The 19,564-nt window shown below is 39.3% G+C and overlaps 1 long non-coding RNA gene across 1 annotated transcript; it reads right to left on the bottom strand.

The window, feature by feature from the left end:
• Positions 1 to 7,491: 7,491 nt before the first annotated feature.
• LOC119716575 (uncharacterized) lies at positions 7,492 to 10,463 on the bottom strand. The gene is made up of 3 exons (XR_005264844.2): positions 10,329 to 10,463; positions 8,974 to 9,082; positions 7,492 to 8,454 (listed from the first exon to the last, which is right to left on the bottom strand). It is a non-coding gene; the product is annotated as an uncharacterized lncRNA (long non-coding RNA).
• Between the last annotated feature and the right edge of the window lie 9,101 nt (positions 10,464 to 19,564).

The following is a 19,564-nucleotide window of genomic DNA, read 5'->3' on the forward strand; positions in this document are numbered from 1 at the left end:
TCAGGGGCCACTGTCTACCCACTGTTCCTACTGGTAGTTTAGTTTAGAATCATAGAATCATTAAGGTTGGAAAAGACCTGTCTACGCATTCTTTCCAAGTCCGCTAATAGCTGGGTGCCTGCAGTAAACTGCAAGCATAAATCTGTAACTGAGTAAATAAGAAAGACACCCCACCTCCACTTTTTTTTTTTTTTTTTTTTTTTTTTTTTAGCATGATTATGCTACTGTAAAAAGGAAGCAAGTACGTTCATCAGCTGGTGTGGATGCAACTGAAATTGCACTGGTAGATATGACTGCAATCTTTCTGTGCAGAATATATTAAGTGTGGAAATAAACCTTAGGCAGAGGGTCGGTCAAAATTCAGACTACATAACCCAAAAAGCTTCCTTAAAATAAGGGAATGGGGTGGTTCATTGGTCTTAGGCTGGTCCAGTTTAAAAAATTCATTACTTATTTATGGAGCCAATATGGGAAGAAATATTTATTAGCATTGATAATAGAAGTGTACGTCTGGAAGCAGACAGAAATGACAGGAATGAGTCCTGGGGGACCTCACTGTGACCTTTCCGTACATGAAGGGGACTTATGAAAAAGATGGGGAGCAACTCTTTGCTCAATTGAATAATGACAAGATGAGGGGGAATGGTTTTAAGCTAAAAGAAGGGGGATTTAGATTGAAGGTTAGGAGGAAATTCTTCACTCAGAGGGTGGTGAGGCGCTGGCACAGGCTGACAGAGAAGCTGTGGATGTCCCATCCCTGGAGGTGTTCAAGATCTGGTTAGATCTGAGCAAACTGACACTGGTTATTTGGGAGCAGAGACCAGCACCTCCCTCTGCTCTTCCCCTCCTCAGGAGGTTGCAGAGAGAAATGAAGTCCCCTCTTCTCCAGAAGGCTCCTCTTCTCCAGACTAGAGGACCCAAGTGCCCTCAGGCTCTCCTCACAGGACATGCCTTCAGGCCCTGTAACCAGCTTTGATGCCTGCCCCTGCATGCTTTCAAGGACCTTAACAGCCATTTTTTATATTGTGGAGCCCAGAACTGCTCACTATATTGCAGGTGAGGCCGCACCACTGCTGAATATAGTGGGAGAATCACCCCTTTTGACCGTCTGGCTGTGCTGTGCTTAATGCACCTCAAAATGCCATTTGGCTGCCAGGGTCCACTGCTGGCTTATGTTAAGCCTGATGTTAACCAGCACCCCCAGGTCCCTTTCTGCTGAACAGCTGCCCAGCCACTCATCTCCCAGCCTGTGCCTGTCCCCATGCCCAGGGTTGCTCTGTCCAGAGTGCAACATCCAGCATGTTCCTTTTATGAACTGCATGCCACTGATGATTGCCCAAAGCTCCAGTCTGTCTAGATGTGTTTGCAAGGCCTCTCATCCCTTTGGGGAATCAACAGAACCTCCCCACTTAGTATCATCAGCAAACTTGCTAAGGATGCATTCCAATCCTTCATCCAGATCATTGATAAAAAAGTTAAACAAGTCTGGCCCTAGGGCTGAGTCCTGGGGAACAACACTGGTGACTGTTCCCAGCCAGATGTAGCCACATTCACTATGACACTTTGAGTGTTACCATTGGGCCAGTTCATTACCCAGAATAGTGTGAACCTGTTTATCTCATAGTTGGACAACTAGTCCAGAAGGATGCTGTGAGGGACAATATCAAAAACCTTGCTAAAATTAAAAAAAAAATATGTCCACTGCCTTCCCTTTATCCTCTAAGTGGGTGATCTTATCAGAGATCAAATTACTAAGGCAGGACCTTCCCTTGATGAAACCATAATTACTTTGTCAAATTTATCTTTGTAAGGTTTTTGTTGTAGTTTTTGCTACTAATGAAAACTATTTTTACTGCAAGCTATTCCTATAATTGTGATTTTGGTAACAAAGCCAAACTTCATGATACAACTACCACAAACACAAGGTTGGCACCATTAAGAAGTGATGAAGTTAGACAGAACTGTGAAACAGATGCAGTTTTAAAGCCAAGTGTGGGGCATGATTTCAAAACACTGAAAATAAACAAACCCTCAACTAATAAAGCTGTCTATAACACCCATTTCCTCTTGGTATTTCCTGTTTCTAGCAGTAATGCTGGCTGGGCATAGAATGACTTCTTTCTGAGATTTGTGTCCCTTAGTCACATTGCTATTGTCAGTCCAACTGATCAAATTTTATTTTTGAGTTTTATTCTGTCACATTTTCTTTGTAGAGAGTGAACAAACACTTCAGGTAGGTAGTAGGGGAGCTGCTTTTCCTAATTTATGGAGTAAAAGTTTTGGTTTGCTTGTTTTGCTTTGTTTTCCTACATAGAACTTTTTCCCCAGAAAACACCAGTTTTAAGGAGCAGCCATCTGCTGCTAAAGCAGAAAGGGTCATTACCAGAGCATGCAAATGAGAATACCCTGAAGGTGCTGTGAGAGTAAGAGAATTCAGATTGGTATAACAGAGACTCTGGTTGCACATACACAAACCAAAATGAGAGAAAGCAACAGTCCTCTTCTGCAAAGGTCTCAGTATAGGTTTTATGCTGTCCTCTAATACTCTTTAGAAACGGAATCCCTATATACCTGAACATAATGGGAGTTCAAAACATTTACTTTTGCAAGTTGGGTTTTTATTTTTCCCCTCTCTGTCACAAATGCATTCAATAAACGAAAGGGCACACTCACACTGCCAATTTTCACAGTTATGATTAAATCTTCACACAGCCTCCAGCACAGATTCAGGACGCATTTCCTAGGACATGAAGCAAACAATGTTTGCTCTAGTGCATTGCAAATATAAGTAGCTAATGCACAAAAGCATTGACTTTGAGTTTTGACTGAATTTTGACCTTTTTCTCCACAAACAAATATCCATAGCATAGTGCAGGAACTACCAGTAAGTACAGAGGTGCCTTTGATGAGACTTGTTATGCAGACGAAGTTTCTTAAGGGAAAAGTAAGATGTGAATAGGATTTCCTGACAGCCAGCATTTGAAAAGGTGATTGATTTTTATGAAAAAAAAAAAAAAAAAGATTCTCTACTTTGTCATATGCTATTTCACCTATTTCATCAGCTTGAGAAAAGCTATTTGGCCAAACTCATATTTCTAATATAAATTCCAGCTACCATATTAGGAAAGATATTGGGTCATTGATTAATTGATTTTATATTCCTTAGACTGCTCTAAGGAAAAGGTTTTTGTTTGGAAGATATGTATTCTGATGCTGAAAGAAACAAAATGCATAAGTTCCAGTTTCTAACTGTCTGCTTCTTATTTTGGCATAAAATAATACTAAGAAAAAGAATATGCACTGGCCAAACCATGTGATTATCTTTCTTAAGCTGAAATAAGTTCCTTGTGTGAATTCCCATCTGCTAAAGCAAATGGTAAAAATCCTTTGATTAGAAGAGAGCCAAAATTCACTCCTGACCTTTTTAGATGATTATTTCTATAAATAGATTAAATGTGACCTTTTTCATGTTTTAATTGTCAGGATATTGAGACTACAGTTTTGGAATCTGCTCTGTGTCCGGATGCCTGGAAAAGTCTGAATCCTGCTAAAGCTTCACAGTCCCGAGCATGTAGATAGCAAAGGGCCAGGACTCAAGCCCCTGGGTTCAATTTGCGTAGCAGCTTCTCCCACACGCAGCTGCTCTGACACCAGCAGTAAGGGTTGCAAAACCTCACCCAAATGAGATTTCTGGATATTTTGTGGGAGTTAATTAATTCTATCCTCTGATTTCTTTCACTGTTTTCAGTTTTCAACAGTTACTATTTTGCACTTTTTGCTCCAAAAAATCTGTGTTCTGGAAATTCTGTTTATATTTGAAGTCTTTCAGAGAACAGCCAGAACTCTCGATGCTTACTTCTTCCATGCAACAACTGGGTACAATGACTGCACAGCAGTGCAGTCTGTTTCCAGGTTGAGGGTGTAATGGTGAAATATGCTTTGCTAGAAGATGTCCTCTCCCCAGAACCCCTGGTATTCATTCAGAATGTCAGAGAAATTCAAACTGCTTTCAAACCCACTTTACTCTCACTTACTGGACCAGCCTCCTCAGAACTTGTGCAGATAGTCTGTGAGCATGGTTTTGTTAAGGATATTTGAGAAGCAAACCCCTAGGAGAGACAGGGACATGCTTTTGGCCAGTTACTGAAGACTACTGAGTACTTTTTGAGGCATGCTTACACCAGGTACTGCAGATCCTCCATCTGGATACAAGGGAATTGTTACGTTACCTGGAGCAGTGCAACTCCATATAATTAGACTAGGTGGGGTCCCTGGAGACTCAGTTTACCCACAGTGATCTAATGAGGTTTAAATGGTGTGGCTGTACAGATTGCAGTTCTGGAACTAGTACAGTCAGCTCTGCAGGCATCTCTGTATTGACTGCACAGTGTTGATAGCCCCTTAATAGTTTCTTTTATTAAATATAAAAATAATTATAAACAGTAAAGGGATACTTTTATAAGTGAGAAATTCAACAGTGTCAAAAGTAGAGTCAGATGAGTCACTGAGTACTTGTACATATGTACATCACTCCCTGTGACCTGCTGCTCCTGCAGCATGGATGCTTGGGGCAGCCTATCACAAGTGTGTGCTTAACACTAAGAAACAGAGAAATCTGTAATGCAGATTGTTTTGATGCTTGTTGCAAGAGCTGCAAGGTAATAGCATAACACAAGAACTTTCCTTCTCATTTGTGCTCTCTAAACAGACTTTTCCTTGTCTCCATCCTTTGCAAGATACCACCTTACCTGAACTTAACATCACATCCTGTCAATTGAAAACTTACTGGTAAGACCAGCTGAACAGTTCACAAGTCAGAAAACTCTGTCAGCATCTTGGTCTAAAGATTTTTCAGTAACCCATTCTTGGGGGCAATTGCAAGCATACGACTGCCAGCAGAGATTTAACTGAGGTCCTAGCCACGTTAAAGGTTTCTGTCTCTTCTCTTCAGTAGGTTGTGAACTATCATCTCCTTCCATCACATATACTCACCTGCATTTACATTTGGGTACAACACAGGCTAGTATACCAATGGAAGTCACTTCAAATTAAGACTCTCAGTCTTTTCTGGCTCTATAGTATAAGTTCCAATGTAAAATGTACAGAACACCCACGTAACCCATGGCTTTTAGATCTCAAAGTAAATGTTTTCACATAATCATGGATTGCATCCAAGCAAATGTCTGTAAGATGACATTTCTGGAAGCTTTTGCATCTTTACATTATATTTAGTTTACACAATATACTGTACAACTGGAAAAAATGGCCATATGAGCCAGACCAACATTTGACCTCTCATAGAGTGCCTTTGAGAACAGGCTATTTCTCTACCCTCCTCTATGCTAACACCTTTTACATCAGACAATTTCCAAATCAGGAATTTCTTTGAAGTTTCTGGTCTTTCTTCCATAGTTTACTTTTCAAAACATCACAAGGCCAGTGGAATTTTTGTATTCATGTGCTGGGGGCCCCCATGCAACTGAGCCTGGATCAGAGTTTCTCTCTTCTTTACATCCACCTTATTTCTCTCTCTCTGATGCAGTCCTGTTTCAGTCTGAGTCACTGGGAGACCCCAGAGTTTCTGTATGGAGCCGAAGCCTGGACATCCTGGCCCTCACGTCATGCAGCCTTTGTCCCTAAGGGACAGTCCACCGTGTTTCTCAACAGAGCTCACCACAGCCATCTTGCTGGAGCACCTTCAGTGTAAAGAGAAAGGGGCTGCTTGTCCCTCTGAAGGCCCCCAATTCTGCATGAAAGTGATCCAAAAATGTTTAGGGGAAGGGAACCAACACATTCTTGCTGGAAATGTATCAAAGGGCAAAATCCAGCACCTTATATCATCTGGCTTACTAATACTACATGCTGTTTCCAGGTCTTCTGTCAAAATAGGCGGTGAGCTGTTTTGTTTGTGGGAACTGCTATGAAGAGTGTATGACAGGAGAAAATAATTTCTTTTTGACTGCCTCTGTCTATCCTGTGGAGTTTGATCCAAAGCCCACTGCAGACATGGGCAGAGCTGCCAGAGGGACTTGAATGTTTTTGGATCATGTTCAGCATATTTACACATAAAAAAAAAAAAAAAAATGTCACTAGTCTTATAGAAATCGCTACGATGCCATCCGGGAACACGGAGAGGGAATGTCTGTTTTCTGAGTATAAGTGAAGAGGTTTTGTTTGCTTGTTTGTTTTAGGATACTATGAAATCCAAAGATGCGGAAAAAGCCAGTTTTCTCTCTGCTCAGATATCTGAAAGCACAGCTTATCTTTGGTTTTGAGCTTTTATCTCTTGATTTTCATTTTTCCCCCTATATTTCTCAAATATATTGTTTTGCCAGTGTAATCAGAGAAACAGAGCAGAGATCTTTGTCATTTACAGCTTTTCTTTTTTTTTTCCCCCCACACACATTACTACCCAGCTTGCACAAAAAGACAAGATGTCTTTTTGAATGGCAACTATGATTTGTTTTGCTTGAAGGAAGAAAAACAAGTAGGAAAACATGAATGGGACAGCAAGTGGCAGATATGAGAATGCAAGTGACACAGAGTAAAAACAAAACACCTAATGCAACAAGTAAAGTTGTTAACTTTTTAAGAAATAAATTCATTATAGTACTACCCAGAATAAAATGGTGAGTACTGAATCCAGAATAAGGTCATCTTCACTTAGTTTCTCCATCAGATCTTCACATATCATCCCTTTGTTCATACCTGCAAAATGATACTTTTTGAAATGAACACTACCTTTGGGTATCAATCCTTGTTTTGTCCATACCTGTTCATTGCCAAACTCAGCTATGCTTCACAGGGTGGCTGTGAAAAATATCCCAAGAACCAAGGGATTTTGTCTACATCCCTACCTGGAACACACCAGCAGAGTTCCCAAACCCAGCTGATTCAGATGTGTAATTCTGATCACATGCTCCGATATTTATGTTTCAATTATGAACTTAGGACAGGAATGGCTTGCTGAAGATTTGTGCTTCGAACAGCAAAGAAGCATAGTCTGGATGCTAGATGCATCCAGGCCTAACCTGGTCTAATACTAGAGTGTGGATGTAGAAATCTGACCCACTTTTGTGGTTAAATAAATTTGTACTGATGGAGTAAACAGAACTAAAACACTCCCTTCTTTCTCCAGCAGGACAAACCATGTGAAGGGAACAATGGTGCTGCTTCTGTATGTGCTCCAGCTGCGCAGATAGAGAAGATCCAGGAGTGGCTGAGAGAACAAAGGTTTGTGTTGTGAGGTGGGCTCTCATGTGGGTTCTTTGATGTCCCACCAGAGCCAAGGTCAAGAATCAGCCTTGTCCTCAAGAACAGTATAAATACTTTTTTTTTTTTTTTTTTTTTCCTCTACCTAGACTCCTATTTTCACTATTTTCACAAAACATGTTTTTACTTTAATTTTTTAATCTGTGTGACTGCTGTTCCACAGTCAATTTTGGTTACAATTGAGCAAGATGATCAACAGCTAAGGGCAAGAGGGTGGCAGAGGCACACACACACATATGTACATACACAGAAAAGCTACATGTGGTATGATGTTGTAAGCCTCTTCATAAAGACTGACAAAAAAATGGCCTTTGCTGACGAAGACTAGAGATCTAGCATCTCACACAGCAAAAGGCTTACTCTAGCAAGGAAGCTAGAGTATAACAGTAATTATTCTCTGTTTCTTCACCAATTAATGCATAAATTAAAAATCTGTTTGAAAATTTTAAAAAGCAAATCTAGCAAGTCTTTCAAAAAGAACACCACAAAATATAGTGTTTGTGACACTAGTCTCAGTCAAGACAGAGCTTTTAATAAAATGAAGTATTTATAAACTGCCATATAAACTGATAAGTCTATATGATTTTATGCACCATAATTGCTCTTTGTGACATCCTAGGGAACACAGAAGGGAACATGAAGTTTCCCATCAAGATATTTGTCAGTGTAAGTGAACATTTAACGGAAAAATAAAATAGTTAATAACCTTTAAAACAAGTTTAAAAACTTGAAAGTAATGGGTGCGTTTAAAAACTTCAGGAGTGGGTTCTTTATGGGAACTCAGAATGAAAAAAATGTTTGGAGTAAAGTCAAAATGTTATGAGCAGTGCTCTGCAGTAATGACACATATCAGCAGTATTTGTAACCAGAAGAACAATGTGATAAATTTTAATCGCAAGGGACTGGGCTTTGTGGGAAGTGCCTAATACACAGACATCCTTTATAGGTTTCCAGTTATGACCTATGTCTAAAAGACATTTTAATGATAACTAAAGAAAGTAGATGGATTGTCTTCCCAGAGTGTTGAAGGTCCTGCTTGTTGTCATCCGCAGCTTCTATAAAGACCAGAGATTTTCAAAGGTACTCTTCTGTCCTGCTATCAGCACGCAATACCGCAAGGATGGGACTATCTAAGATAAAACATGCCAGAGACATGTACTCCTCAGGATTTCCTGTGGGAGTCTGACCGAAAGAAGGCAATATTAATAAATATAAATTCTGGAACATTATTATCACCAGAACCATGTCATGCAGTTTACCCTTGAATTCTTATAACCTCTCTAGTTTCTCAGGCAGTTCAAACATTTAACTGCAACTGGTAAGAGTGTTAGACCTCCCCACTGGGACAATTGTTTTCAATTACATTAAAGGCTCAAAGACTTTGATAGACATGCCAAAGCAAGGAGTTTAGCTTGCTGAATGTTTTAACTCTTTGAACTGATGTGGGATCTGGGAGTCCCCTTGCTCTTGGCCCTTAAAAATCCTTAAAAACTAGATGCAATCTAGAAGCAGATTACTGCCAGAAATATGTAATGGTCCTCCCTTTGAGGATGCTGTTGCCTTTTTTATTTTCACTTTCTTGGAAGTGGTGGTCAGAGGGAGCACAACGAACACATTGTTTTTCCTGAGCAGGACGAACTAGGCTGGAGAGAAAAGTCCCAGTCAACTACAAACTTAATCAAATATTTAAGGTGAATTCACCTATTTTTTTTAGCTCTTCAGAGCTGCCTTTAATTTCTGTGCTCCTCATTAGGGGTATTTCTTGGCAGAGAAATGAAAATGCCAGTGCTTGGCAGTTGAAATGCTGTTCCTAGAAGGACAAAGAAATGGGGAAAAAAATAATTAAAATAAAATAATAATAATTTAAAAATGCTGATCTTGCAGGATTCTTTGGCCAAAGCCTGTCATACCATACAATGTAGCATATAATATCATTCTGCCTGTGGGAACATATAGGATGCTGTCTCTTCAAGGTTTGTTTTTTCTGAAATTGCTCTAAGTACTTCACTTTACACAACCATTTGGGCACTGCTGCTGCTGCTGACTAACACTCAGGTCTGTCTAAATTGATGGTTGTGTTGGAAAGTCAAGTAAACACTTTGTTCCATACCAGTCCTTCCTTACAGTAATTTTTTATTAATGTATGGGCAGTGGCAGTATTGTGATCTTGCATGCTTTGGGGTAGTTGCCACTGGCTACAGCTATTCCCCTTCTTTTCCAATTCAGAACAAACAACAAATGGCAAATAACAAAAGTAGTTCGCATCAAGTCATGCTAACTCAGTGGAACAGTAGCTTCTAGACTGGAAATGGTTTAAAAGGCAGCTGTGAGTGGGTGGATCACACTTTAACATTGTATCTTAGCTTTGTTGAGAATATTTTTCTTCATCATTTCCTAGGAAAGAACTGATTAAATCTCTGCACAAGTACATTTGCAACAGACTTTGTCTTGCTCATTCCAAATGGAAAACTAGAGCCTGCATTTTGGGCAATGTGGTAGTTCTGTTGTTCAAATCAGAGCATGCTGTTCTTTTTGATGAAATGAGCAGCAGAAAGCAACAAAAAGCTTAGCTTTAAATTAATATAATATAAATAAATGCTTTCAGAAAGGAAACTTTCATGATTTTTGCTTTCACAAAGATCCTATGAACTCTATAAAACATAAACAATACCTCATAACGAAACACTGTTATTTCAAAGTTGACATCACATCTGACTCAAAGCGTGACTTTTTGATTGGGATTAAATTTAGTTTATTTGAAGGTTTTAGTATAACTCCTTAGTTATCTAGGACACAAGATAAACATAACTAACATAACATTTATCTTACAACTAAAATGCTGATAAGTATAATTTAGATAGTTAAGAAATATCTTTCTCTGTTTCTTAAATTCTTTGTACTATACATTTGAGAGCATTTTGTGTATAGAAAAATCTCTGTTATACATGTTAAGATGATCAGTTAACCCTTGTTGTTTATATGTTTTTGTTTTTTTTTTCTTGTTCATTTTGTACAGTGCAGAAAAGGGAAAAATGTAAAAAATAAAATCCACATACCTAACAATCAGCAAGCCAGGACCCATACAAGAGAAAATATATATTTTTTTTTTGCATTGACTAGGTTTCAGAATAATTTGAGAACGTTCAGCCCAAATGGTTGCAGAAGAATGCTAGAAATAACACCTGTCTTCAATTACCCTGATGGTTACAAACACACCAGTCTCCAAAACAGCAATCATTGGTCAGAGCTTAGTCCAAGCCATAACTCTGGCTATCTTATTAGTGTCTTGGTTAAAACCTGTATTTGGTTTGCATGGTAGAAGCATCATGTTGGGCAAAAATGAACTTTCAGAACCTACCAGTTAAGCAGATGAATGAAACTGCACAACAAGGAGCTTGAACTAACACCCCCAGGGTCAAGAATATATTTCTGGATTTGTTCAGTTTGCTTCTTAAACTGTGCTATAGAATCCTAGAACTGTAAAAAATATAAAAAATACTATCTGAAGTAATAGTATAACCCAGAAAATTTGTTGCTTGAATTGGGATTACATGATCACTGCACCCAAAAATGAATCACTTTAAGGCGTGCAGTGACTCAGTGGTAGAGATTTCCAAATTCTGTAACTACCTGTGTCTTCCCTTAAGAATCTGAGATTGGTTTTAATACTTGCACCACAGGAAAACTCACATCTCACCTCATTTAATTACTCAATTGTTATGTTCATAAAATGCAGGTATCTAATATATTTGTTATATTATTTGTTGCTGAATTACTATTAAAATTCTTGCAATAAAGCAAGAATGGTATCAGAAGAGGTCAATAATTTAAACTAATATGTGAAATGTTCATTTCGCCATCCTTTAAGTAGGACAGGCTACAATACAATTATAACTTCTTAAACCCAGGGTTACTTCAAGCAATCATTCAAAAGGTTCCTCCAGGAAAGAGCCTAGCTGGACCTAAGTTTCCTAGTGAAGTCTCAGAAGGACAAAATATTTGTATACTGTCCAAGTATATTGTAATAACTATTTATTATTTTTTTCTACTTGTTAAATCTGAAACATAGAGAAACAAGGGCAAAAATTTGTAAACAAAAGAATAGCACATTGAGACTAAAAAACTGAATTCATGATAACCTCAAGCAGCTAAATCTGCAATTAAGTTACTCTGGTTTTGACAATGTCACTAGCCTGTTTGCAAATACTGGCTAGCTCAGTATCCAGCTCTCATGACTGTGGTTCAAAACAGTTGAGATTGACTAGGTTTTCTTTTTTTTTGTTCTTCTTCCTATGTACACTAAAGTACAAGGGAAACTATCTCAGACTTTCAGGACATTAAATAATTGCAAATGCAAATATGGCTGTCTATTTAGCAATCCATAGGCCTCTGCCCTCTTTGCTGTACATGCTAAAGTGCAGAGACAGACAAAGTGGGGTTAAATTATAGTGCTGGAGATGCAGCTGGGTCATGTAACACTAACAAGACCAGCTGATGGGCAAAAAGGAGAATTAGAAAAAGGAAAAGGTAATAGACAAAACTGGATTGAGTCCTGGCAGAACAAGTCTGTGGTTTTTTTTTTTGTTTTGTTTTGTTTTTTTTTTTTAAGGGGGTCCTTGTTTAGGACTTTTTAGGGACTTAGACTATACAGGGACTTTGAATATGTTTTTTCTAACTCATAGTGTTAGATTTTTTTTTTTTTTTATTGGTTTTAAATTACAAAATCTGTAAGGGCTACCATTGGGAAGGCTCATTGCAAAGTTAATATATAGGTGTGTAAGTATGAAGATAAACCTTTCTAAGTAGGATTTTCTGGGTCATAGGTGGATGTGATAGCAGGGCAGTCTGATGTAGAAAGGTTGTAGTAGTGTGGTACTGACGTGTACTTCACCAGAAATACAGTAGAGAAAGAAAATAGAAGATAACAAGGGAAGGTCTCCCGAGCTGTGCTTGGAGGTGGCTCTAGCTCTTGCTCTCTCTTCTGTGTTCTTCTTGTGCTACTGAGAATCTGGAAGGGATTTTTAACACTACTCAAGTGTTTGTGTTTTCTCTCAGGTGGGATTTGGAGCTTATAACAAGCATTATGCTGTCACAGCCATTTATTCTGGGCTGAGGGTTAATGAAAGTGCATTTTCTTACATGAACAGCAGGTTTCCCTTAACCTAATTCTTGGTTTCTGGATTTAACTTGAGTTGGTGGCTGGAGGGAACTAGACTTGCTGTCCACCTAGAGATGGGTCAGTGGTGGTTCTTGGCTAGACTATCCTTGCTCTAGAATATCCTGCTAGTTTTTTGTTTTAAAGTAATGTGGTGCAGCTGTTGGTCCAGGTATGACTTATTTCAAAGACGGTACCAGAGTTTCCAGACCAAAAGATTTGCATGTGTTTCAGAATCCTTAAATAATAAAAATCCAGATGAGATGAAGCTTTTCTTCATCCCATCTCATCACAAAGAGACAGAGTATCCTCTCAATTTTTGCTGAGATTAATTTATTCTTTAGAGCAGGATTCATAATGCCTTATCTCCTAGAGTCTCTGACTGTGCTTGTACAGGTAGATTAAAAGTGCACAGCCCTATTGCCTGGCATTGTGGCCAACAGCATTCACTGAGAGAGCTGACCCCCTTACGCTCCAACCAGGGTAGCTGGGAGTTCTATCTGGCATGCTGGCTCCAAAGTAATCTCCAAGAAGAGAGGAAAGGGATAATTTAGCTGGGCCAGACCCCCAAATGGTCAGGAACAGCCCTAACAGCATCTTGTCTGACTAGACTTGCATGCAGGAGCAGCTGCTGGCACTGATTCACTAATACAGGTGTGGCTACATCAAGAAGGACACAGACTGCAGAGTCCTCCTGCACCTTGTCTGTACAGCTCGTGTACCAGCTCCTTACTGCAGCATAGATATATAACTCAGGGCACGCAAATTCAGTGTAAAAGTGACTTGCTGTAGTCTTTCCCTTGCAGCAGAAGCAGTATCTGCCACTACACTAACCTCTAATTCTGGGTTTCTGGATTCTGTCATGGGCATGGCTGTTGAGACAGAGGGGACTGAGACAGACCAAGTGTCCGCAGGCAGGGGCCTGCTTGTGGCATGCTAAAGTGAACAGTTACAGCTGACTAATGTCCAGGACCATGTGCCTTGGCTTATTACACAGTTTGTGAGAGGTGAGAGTAATGAGCGTGTGCTTTAAATCCATCTGGCGTTTATATCCAAATTTCCTCTTACTCTGATAACTCAGTATTTATTACAGTCCTAATAGACCTCCTGTTCTGTAGCTTCTTCCTGAAAGAAGACCATGAGAATACATAATAGTGCTGGCAGGGGGGATGTCATCCTCCTCTCCCTCTGTAACTCTTAGCCATTCTTCAGCTTGCTCTTTGGGACTGCATTTGCCATTTTCCCACAGGACAGCATTTAATTGCTCCTTGACTGACCTTCTGCCTTGTCCTAACAACTTTGCCCCTGAGGTCATTTCGTCAATTCATTATTCTTAGAGAAGGAGAAAAAAAAAAAACCCTCCTAATGTCTAAACTTCTCTTCCTATTATTTCGGAGTTGATTAAATGAGAAAGATTTAGTGTTATTAACCACCACCTTTTAAGTATCAGGTAGCAAAGCATTCCCTGAAAATAATGGCTTGAGACACCCCCCCCCCCCCCCTCACTATACCGAGAAACTCTAGCTTTTACACCCAGAAATAGATGCAATTTGATTTGTGATAGTGACTTAAATGTCATACTGCATTATCATCTTCCTCACCGCAGCATTTGCTTTAAAAGTGGTAGTAGAGACAATACAAATCTACACTTTCTGCAGGAAAATAACAGTGTTTTGTGAGACACAACATTCCTAAAGGTTCAAAAATCTGGTAGTCTATCATGCAGATTACTATTGTTTATAGCGCTGCTGAAATCAGGGGATCATGGTCTGTGCTCCAAGACTATTTATTAATAGCCATGAGGGAAAAAGAGGCATAGAAATCATTTAATCATTTCCATGAGTGCTTCTCCATAAGGCCACAAGGTCACCTACCTTTCCTTCTCATTCACTCCCCTCCTCTTCGCTGGCTTTGGGCTCAGGAGGGAGTTACACTGGCATGGTTTTGAAGAAGCCTATTAACCCTTCATAAGACACTTGTATAATAAGAATGTACTATAAAGTAAGACGAGAGCAAACCACCTGCAACATTAATGCATTTTATGTGCGATCTGTTTTGTCCAGCACTGGTGTTCATTTGTCTGGTCAAATGGCATCAACAATTTTTATTTTTATTTTTTTGAAGGAATTTTCTTTCTAACTTTTCTTACTAGTGCAGCATTTCTTTCACAAATGTATCACTCATTGGAAGTTTCAGAGCAATATTTGTAAAAGGTTTTCAAAATAATGAATTACTAAAATGAGCATTAAAAAGTAAATAAATCTAGAAACTATTCATCAGGATTACAAACAAGAAATGTATTTCCTCATTTTTTCCAGCTAATATGTGGAACACTTCACCCTGGCATAGATAAATCATGAATCAGCCAAGGGGTTAGTTAGGGCTTCCAGTTTCAGTAGGTCAGCTTACTGAAGTTGGTTTTCTGGAAGTAGGGATGCAGAGGTTATTATTATTATTATTTTAATTATAAGTGACTTTAGGGGTGAATATAGTAGTAGAAAAAAATATTTTTTTTCCTTGTATTCCAGTGAAAAAGAATCTGAAACTGCTCTTATGCAGTACTTTCTCTCTCTCTCTGCACCAAAAAGAGCATCCAGAAAAGGAGAAAGGAAGGAAGGTTTCTCTCAAGTGCAGGGCTACAATCCATAAGAAAAAAATTTCCTGTGCACACGTGAACAGGGTAAAGATTTACACTAAAACAAACAACAAAGTGGGGTCTTGTGTTGGATGTACTGACAAGGATGCAGGCACTGGCTTTAAAATGTTTCATCCCGAGTATCCAGTGTCTCCCAAAAGGACTTGCAGTAGGAGGAAGTGCGAGGTTAAGAATTCAGCAAGATTGGACAGATAGTCTAAAGGCTTGGGTAGACAGTCTGAAATTCATTATGAGAGCATATCCCAGGGGTCACCACAAACATCTTACAAACACTGATGAACTTTTTCTTCAGTACAGAGCTGCAGAAACGAATGTAGTGAGTCATGAGATGTTCCCCCCTCTGTGCTAGGAGGGAGAAAAGGGAGATAATTATTGGTATTCTCTGAAGTGGTTAGAAATGTAGGTTGCTTCTATTTTTATCTCCAAATTAGCAAATATGGTTTGACTTCCAAATGTTGTGATTGTTCCTTAAGTCACACTTCCTTTCAGTCAGCCCTAAGAATATCTCTTAAGCCGAATATCCAAAACTCCTTCAATTTCTACCCATTTCTTAGTAATCTAATAGAAACCTGCACTTATGCACCAATACCCCATAAAGACTAGGAGTGAGGAAAAACACAAGACTGCAGTGAAATAGAAAACCCGTAGTGAAAGAAAAGTTATAGGCTGATGAAGCAAAAATCAAAGTGAAAGAATTTTGCATTTCAGTAAATCCTTTGATTAACACAACTGAATCTGCTCAGAAGTATTTGCAGAGTGACTCAGTGAAAAATGTATTAAGTGCCTTAAGATCTTACAATGAGGTTACCCAGCACGGCAAGCAGATATCATCTCGAGTAACAGAGCTTGGGTGCAAATCCAGCATCAAGCACACGCAATGTATTTGATTCTGAACACCTGCCTCAGATCCCTTTCAAAGAGTTTTGGGCATCTCTGCGTTCCTCATTTCATTGCCTATGATGTTTTTAATTTCCATTAGTGTGTTACAAGCTTAAAAAGGTATTTATGCCTCAATGCTGTGGTGGCATAGGAAATATAAATGAAAGAAAAATATACTAAAAAAATGAAATGACTGTTCTGAACTCTGTGTTATGTATAAGTTTCAAATCACCTGAGTTTTATTACTAAAGACACTTTGCACAAGAGTAATCCTGCTGAATGCAGTGGGACAACTTTATCTCTGAATATAATGTATCATGTTAAGCATATTACGGGCTTGTAGAACTTGGGTATAATGTCAGAAAGGACTTTTGCTGTCACAGACCTGAAAAAACATAACTAAAAATAGCTTCATATCACATTTGTTCAGGTTTCTGAACTGCATGCCACTTAGATTATTTCTCTTGCAACATTGTGCCAATATGTTGTCAACTTCTTGTAAAGACTTTTCATCTGCAAGTTCAGTTTTGCAAGTACAAGATGTGGGAGCTAAGATGATATATTGAGGCATATAAGTAATCAGGAAAAAATGCAGTTCAGCCCATGTATTCTTTGGAAATATGTATAAATATTTACAAATTATAGAGTTAAATCCAACTCATTTTGTAAATGAAGGGATATTCTGCTTTTTTTTTTTTTTTTTTTAATGGGAAACATCAAAATCCAGGAAGCATGAGAGAAAAAGACATGAAATCTTTTCCAAGGGACATTCATAAACTCTCATAAAATCAAACATCATGCAGTCTTCAACCTTTCTCCTATTTTCATTGTGTGCACGCCTACACATCTGTGCATGTGTGGAAGCAACTTTCATACAATTTTTTTTTTTTCATTTACCAGTTACTTTGTAAACAACTTAAAGAGATTGGTGAGGGATTGCTCTGTAGAAATGATAGCACATCTGCAGCACAGGCAGTAAAAGTCAACAATTAATTAATTGTTAAGGGCTCTGTTCATCCAAACGTTTGGCTCTGCAGTTCCTCCATGATTCATGGTTTGTGATCGCTCGTTTCCAGAGAACTCAGTCTGGTCCTCCATCTCAACCCTTCCCCTGCTCCCCAGTTCACCCTTCCCTGCCCACATCCAGTTGCAGAAAGTCTGAACTATGTTCCTGGTAGCATAACGGTGCTTTGTGGCAAACATCCCACCCATACATTATCCAGTCCCTCTGAGCACACTCAGGGAACATGGGAACTTTCCTTGACTGGTGCCAGTAATGCACTGATAGGCAAATGTTTACAAAACAAACAAGACACATGGAAGGGCATGCAATTATCTTGTGTGTATCTGGATTTTGGTAGATTAAACTTTATGACCTTGGTGTAACACAGTGGCTTCCAGTTGTAGAAAACAAATTTTATATTAACCTGTATGAAGTTGCACAGTGCTATGACCAAGGAAAAGTCTCTGGCAGTGTGGGAGGCATGTTGTGTACCAGTTTGATTCTGAGGCTCCAGATAAGAAATGTCACAGTGATTTGCTACAGTTTCCTCTTAGGGCAAAATCCTATCTTCCACTGTCTATAGGATCGGTACATTTATAGTGAACCAAATTTATAATATACATGGATGAAAATCTGTAGTTCATAGGTGAATTTTCAAGGAAAGCTATCCTTAAGTATGGAGTGCCAAAAAATTGCAGCAACAATAGCTGGGGTTAAAACATTGTTTACTCATTAATATTTTTACTATTACTAACTTGCAAAGCTCTCTTTGAGTATAATAGCAGGGCATTAAAAATGTCTAGCAAAATAACAAGTGCCCGTCACTGAACAATTAAAGCTGTCACAGAGAAACAAAATGTAAAACCATAAACAAGCCTTACACAAACAAGAAATAATCAATGCACGATGATAAAGGGAACCAAAACATCTGGCATCTCAGCCAGGAAACTTCTACAGATGTGTTCTGATGTATGATAAGAAGAAATAACATTTTGTAGTCACAGGCCCTCAGTGAAGTTCCTGCCTTCTGCTCTTGTTAAGTCACATGGAGGCACAGCCAATTTTTCCTCCCTTAGCTGATCTCAATAGCCCTTCTGGTGAATTCTCCTTCCCTTCCCTTCCCTTCCCTTCCCTTCCCTTCCCTTCCCTTCCCTTCCCTTCCCTTCCCTTCCCTTCCCTTCCCTTCCCTTCCCTTCCCTTCCCTTCCCTTCCCTTCCCTTCCCTTCCCTTCCCTTCCCTTCCCTTCCCTTCCCTTCCCTTCCCTTCCCTTCCCTTCCCTTCCCTTCCCTTCCCTTCCCTTCCCTTCCCTTCCCTTCCCTTCCCTTCCCTTCCCTTCCCTTCCCTTCCCTTCCCTTCCCTTCCCTTCCCTTCCCTTCCCTTCCCTTCCCTTCCCTTCCCTTCCCTTCCCTTCCCTTCCCTTCCCTTCCCCACTGGTTCTGGTGTGTGGGGCAGAATCAGAGTCTGATTCATCTTCAAGAATAAAGTGGCAGAGGGAAAACTGATCTTTTTGATGCTTTCTTTAGGTACTCCTTTTAGATCCAGGTGCTTCTAAAAGCAGCTGTATAATAGACCTCAAAATTTGAGTAACCCAGCTTAGATGCTGCTGATGGGGTAGATGTCTGGAAGGAGCAAAGAGTCTACTGAAAAGACATTAAAGCTATTTATAGATAGACAAGTGCTTCTCACACTTTCTTCAGATATATTCTTTCAGGCTTGGCTTGCAATTTATAACTGGTTGCCAGATGCCAAACTTCTATGTTCTGTACATCCACAGGTACTAGCCAGCTGCCATTAAGCCAGGCATTCTGCTGTAGACTTCAGGAGTTAATAATAGTAACTTCAGAAGGCACTACCTAAATTCAAAATCTAGTTGCTTTATAACCAGGTGGCAGGTTGCTAAATGAAGATTCACTGCTGCAATCCTTTAAGAGAAAAATAATTAGATAAAAGAAAGACATCTTGTCTGATTCATGAGACATAAATAAAGATGACTGTGGAAGTTCTACCTTTTCCACTGTATCTGAAACATTTTGCTTATGGCAGAACACACAAGAAGTCAATTTAAAATAAAAATTAAAAAAAAAATAAAATACCTGGCTAGCTGCTGCAAAGGTCATTTGTCAAGAGAAGAATGCTGTGGAGGGAAACTCTGACCTCTAAACCTGCAACAACAACAAAAGACAGTGTTTTAAAAAGTTATTTTGAAGCCTAAATAAACCTTGACAGACTCCCCTTAAACTTCTTTTCAAGTGATTAATTTCCAGCTAGGGAAATATTGACTCTGAGAGAAAATGAAAATATTTCCATCTTCTTTCTCTCTAACACTGCACTATAAGATCATCTGACCTACTAGATAGAGTGGAAAATCACTATCAGTCTTGATGTTATTAGATGGATCAGGTTTCACATCTCTCTCCCTCTGTTTTCCTTTGCTTCCCCTGTATCAACTTGTTGTCCTCACCTTCCCTGCTCCCCTCCTTTCAGTCTGGCTGGAGGAGGCATAGCCCTCCATGCTCGCATTGCCTGGCAGTGCAGCAGAGGGAGAATTTTGAGGATACAGGGGATACAGAGGATCATGGAAGGCCATGAGGAAAAAATC

This window comes from Anas platyrhynchos, chromosome 3, assembly GCF_047663525.1.
Source record: "Anas platyrhynchos isolate ZD024472 breed Pekin duck chromosome 3, IASCAAS_PekinDuck_T2T, whole genome shotgun sequence".
Taxonomy (NCBI): Eukaryota; Metazoa; Chordata; class Aves; order Anseriformes; family Anatidae; genus Anas; species Anas platyrhynchos.